We start from the raw sequence: 5578 nt of genomic DNA on the forward strand, positions 1-5578 counted from the left end.
AAGATCTGTAAGACTATCCTGATGAACAATATAAACAATGGCTTTGAGTGACTCCTGGAAGAGTTTATTATATGCCATGTTTCTGAGGTGTTTAATTATATGGCACATGGATACAGAAAATTTTAAGTATGTTCTTTTATGTAAACAACCTTCTTCTCCTTAACCAAAACGAAACTGAAAACCAACACAACACCAAATCACAAAGCCAAAACAGAACCCTATGTTCATGGGAAGAACCACATTGTTTGTAATTCTGCAATTTTTAAAAGGCTGAATAATAAGGATATGACAGTGCTTTTTCTTAATAGACTCTCAATATACATATTTTTCCTGAAGTTTAGAAAAATGTCTTTATATTTTTACTATGCTGTCACACTGTTTTGTGTTGGCTACAGCATTAACTTAACATAAAAAGTGCTTTTTGCAGGATTCAAGTGTCAGGTGTTTTAAGCAGGAATACATTTATTGCTTTATCTGCTCAGTGGTGATTAAAAATCTTATTTTCTTATGATAACTTCTGATGTAATTTGCCTATGCATTTCCTTTATTATAAGAGTATTCTCTCTTAGGTTTTAAGAACAGTGAAGAATGTTCACTACAGCTAGGTTACCCTTGATAAGTAAAATTCAACTTATGTGTTGCTTTCATGAAGTAAAAGAATAATTTCAGAAGCAACTTCTCTCTTTTTTTTTTTCTCCTCTGGTGCACCTCTTATAAAAATAGGAGTTGCAGCATAACTGGAACATTGTCCAAATCTCTGTGGTACGACTGATAACAGCTTTGCAGCAGACCTGAAACCACTGATCCAGCAGACTCAGTAATACTAGAAAAAAGATATCTACCAATTATTGTCACTGATCGATATTTTCAGTAGAAATAGCTATTTCTTTGGGGTTTTTTTCACATTCTATTATAGGAGAAACACGTAAGAGAAAGGTCAGATGCAGAAACTAACTTTAGCCAAATTTTCTACCTGGAAAGTTGTAGCACAACTTAAAAAGTTGTTACAAAATAATCATTTTCTATAGCAATAGATTATTCTATATTTTTGACTACTTATAGATAGATTATTCTCTATTTTTGACTACAACACAAGGTAGAACTTAATTTGATGCGTCCAAGTATATGTAGAAGCTAATAGTGTTCCAGGAGTAATTTTTTAATTGTTCAAAAAGGAAAGTACTAGATTTTTGAACAAGTATTTTTATTTTATGTATTTGTCTGCACGTTTTTAGAAATAATAGAAGGAAAATATAGATTTGTTTGAATAGTGTTTTTAATGTTTCTTGCTGATCTATGCCACAATGAAATTCATATTCCATAGGCACCTATTTGGAGAATACACAAGCTTCTGGCATTAATAACCATTTTTTTAATTTGCAGTTTATGTTACATTGGATTTAAGAAAAAACCCCTCAATGTTTAGTTAACAAAAGTAATGACGCCATGTTGGAAAAGAATTATCATCTTGCACTTTAAGGAAGACCTTAAGCTAATGTGCACAAATGAGAGAAAACACTCTTATCAGCTGGCTTTCTGATGCTGCAGCATATGCATTATTATTCCATCTCTCAGAATTCTTTTCTTATGTGCGCACTGGATAGTAATTTCCATTGTCTAAGAGATTTTCAAACAAAGTCCACAGGCTGCTGCAGAAAACAAGCCGATTAAACATGACTGACAGGTTTACATTCTTGTTCAGTCATCTTAACACGAAGCTGATAAGGAGACCTCTTATGCAAGGTCTTTGGAAGCATGACAATTTCTGTGCTTTGCGTGAACTCAATGCAGATTTACTGAGACCAAAGACAGCCTTCCTAGTGCTTCCAGCATAACGAAATTTGCACCTAAAGGAACTAAAATTTTTGGTGGTTGTACATGTTCACAGATGGTCATGGAAGTCTGAGACTCGTCTGCTTAAAACAGTTCCTAAGCTCTGAGCTAAAGACATTGTTTAACTTCCCTATGTAAAGTCAGGTTGCAGGTATATTGCATTTTTTTTTTCCAGTCTGAACCATACCTCTTTTTACTACTATTATTAGCTTTTAGTTTTTTTGGATTTTCACTTTATTTTTCGTTTAGGTCTAATCGTGCTCTCTCAATCTGACTTAGCCCTGTACCTTTTACATACTCAGTCCCCCAATCATTACCTTTTTGTAAGAGTTCTTATGTCAAGCTATTCCCACACTTCCTTCTTTTTATAGGTAACTCTCTAAAATTTAAGTAAATTGAGGGAGATTTTACAAAATAGCACTGTTTATTATACTCCCTTCATGTGAGTAAAAGTTTTTCACTCTTAATTTCTAGCAATGGAACAATAACAAAATGATATAAGAAATATCTTAATATATTAAACCAGATGAGATATGGCTCACCTTTCAGTGAATCCAGTCAATTGCAAGAACGGGTAAATTAATAACACCAAAATAAATTGACTACTACAGAAAATTTAAAGGATGTTTTTTGTGAAGTTCAACAATCAGTTGCAGAATCATAAAAATGCATCTATAAGTTCCTTTGAGGTATAATCTTACCCCACCTCAGATCTGGACTGGGTATGCCTAAATCACATCTGCCCTTGCCAATTTCCAATAGCAGAGATTGCACAAGCACTCAAGGCAATTTCCTTCAATACTTCATTATTCTTGCAATTAGGAAATTTCCCCTTTCATCTAACCTGCGTTACTTGCCATAATTTAAGCCTTCATTTCTTTGTTCTTTTCACCAGGGACAAGAATAAGATATTTCCTTTCTAGCAGCTACATTTTCATGGACATGAAAATTATTTTCTCTCCTAGATTTAATCTTATTTTTTCAACTTCTTAGCTCTTGTTGCTGACCCTGAAATATATGAAACTTTGACAACAGCACTACTTTGTTAGTAATTGGATAAGGTTAAGAACGGCAAGTGTAAAATGCTTATTAAAAACCCCCAAACAAACCAACAAGAAACATGATTACTAAATGGATTAAGAACTAAGACAAGTACCAGGAGGCTACATTTCCTAAAAATAAGCAAAATTAAGTTATTTACTGTAACATGCTTTTTCCCTGTCTGAGAATAAAATAGCCTTGCATATCCATGTTGTGCTTCATGAATACTTCATACTTCCTATCCAACCTAATACTATTTTATGAAGCAGCAGTGAATTCTCTTAATTAAAGTAGACAAATGACTGAAATGTTTATAAATAATTAAGATAGTCAAGATTAAATTATGTTATAAACCTAATATGACACTGAAATTCAACAGGACTCATTTACCTAAAATTACCAAACCACTAGCAATTTTGATCAAACACATCTTGTACTTCTGGTTGTACCTGAATAAATGCTGGGCTTTCCCCTAGCAGTGAGAGCATATTTAAAGAATTCATATATGCAAAGAAATCCATCCCCATGAACAACAGTAGGAGAGAAGACTTACGAGAGGTTCAAATTCAAACAAAAACCTCTTTTTTTTTTCATCTGAACCAAAAATTTTGATATTGGACAAACTGATGATCTGCTCTATCTAATGCCATTTAAGATGACCTTTCCATTTTATGGGAATAGTTTTCAATTAAAAAAACCAATCACAGTATATTTCATTAAAAGGAATACTGTGATTAGTTAAATCTAATTTTATCAACAGCCAGAATGTGAAAAGCATATTAAAGCAAGGTGAACAGCTTTGATTGATACAGTGAGTTTTAATTTCTAATTCCTCGTCTCCCACTCTCTTGGTAGGAAATGAAGGCTACACATCATTGAGCAGTGTAAGCTACTGTAACTCAAATGCAGCTTCAAAGATTTGACCTTCAATTTTTCTCTCCCCTTACTGTATAGACTCCAAATTGATAGGTCTGGAGCTATGAGGAAAGTTTTTCAACATAAAATCCTTTTTTAAAAAAACCCACAACAACCAATGAAGATGAGCATTAAATTTAATTACCATAGTTCTTTTGGAAGAAAATCTATATACACCTTTGCTATGAGCTAGTTATATAGATTTTGAAAAAGTCCTCCTTAAAATGCAAAATATTTCTTTTCCAATGTGAGTTCACTTCCAGAGTTAATTAAGATGTCTAGTTTTTCAAGAACTAGGACCTATCCCATGTCCAAAGCTAGGTATTTAAATTTGTGGTTACATAAATTAATATGGCCATCCTAATTTTTGTCGATTCACACAACTCCTATGATGTTACCTTTAAAGTTTGAGAATGCTAATGTTAGTTACTACATCCAAACATCTTGTACTTCAGACCATCCCGTGGCATTGCACCGAGGAATTCATACAGAGTCTGCTCAAGAGCCACTAAATGCTGCAGAAAGCACGGCAGCCAGAGAGATGTTACTACACTCTCCCCCTTGAGAGCAGGAGGTGCAGCAGGGTGTGACAGACCCTTCTGATGACCCCTGTCTGAGGGCCAGCTTCCAGCAAACTCCAGGCAGCAGACCCTCCTGCAGCCTCCTGCTGGGTCACAGCTGCAGGACCAGTTAACCCCGGCCTTTCATCCCAGCAGGCTCTCATCTGCCTGCAGGCTGACTTTCACCAGACCCGGCTGGGAGCTCAGGAGAGTCTCCCTTCTGTCTTTGGAAAGTCTCTATGCATAAACATAAAGCACTTTTATTCCCTTCACACTACCTTAGCTGAACTCGGTGTCCTTATGTTCCGCAGCAGAGCTGATACCCAGCTAAGCTTCAGTGGCTCTAAGGCAAACTCCAGGACTCCCTAAAAGACCAATTCTCTCTACAAGCAGGGCCATTATTGCCATCTACACACAGAGGAAAAATTATATTATGACAGCTACCACCACAAAGTAGCTGTTCTTTAAAAACTGACTTTTTACTGATGACTGTTACAATTACAGGGATTAATATTATTAGTCCCCCTCTTCTCTTAGCTAGATATTTCAATACTGAAAAAAATCTGAACTTCTAAATTCCTCAGATCTGGGGAAGAGTCTAAAAGGAAACACATTAAATTTTCAGTTTAATATATATTAGAATCCATGGAGACATTAAATTTCACTTTTCATCTATGAATATTAAACATTAATGAGTTTTCAGGTACAGAGATATTAAAGTGAAACTTCAGAGAGCTATGACTTAGCTAGGATACAGAGATAGAAAGTTCACAAGGGAAGCTAATAAAGGTCAAAACCACAGAACTACCATAAACCAGAACATAAAAATAGAAGAAAAAGAGTAATTCAAGAAAACCTGATTTTGAAGGGGCTATTAAGAACTGCATACACATTTTCACAAGCAGAATTTCCACGTAAAACACAAAGAAATGGGAAGTAATTAAATATATAGTTCTATTCATGTTCAATAGAATGAATAGAATAGAATTCAATATATGTTCTATTCATAATATTCAAATGGAGAGTCGACAAATATTTCTTGAGTGACTTGAGAACAACTTGTGGAGGAAGATGACTAACCTTAAACTGAAGAATCATAAGTACAAACAAAATCATAGTAATAGCTGCATCCAGATCTCCCCTGTTCCTCCCATGACTCCTGTTCTGGAGACATCAATGTCTATAGATATAAATATAATAATGCAAAAACCCAGACACATAGGGGTTAC

Source organism: Geospiza fortis, unplaced genomic scaffold, assembly GCF_000277835.1.
Source record: "Geospiza fortis unplaced genomic scaffold, GeoFor_1.0 scaffold40, whole genome shotgun sequence".
NCBI lineage: Eukaryota > Metazoa > Chordata > Aves > Passeriformes > Thraupidae > Geospiza > Geospiza fortis.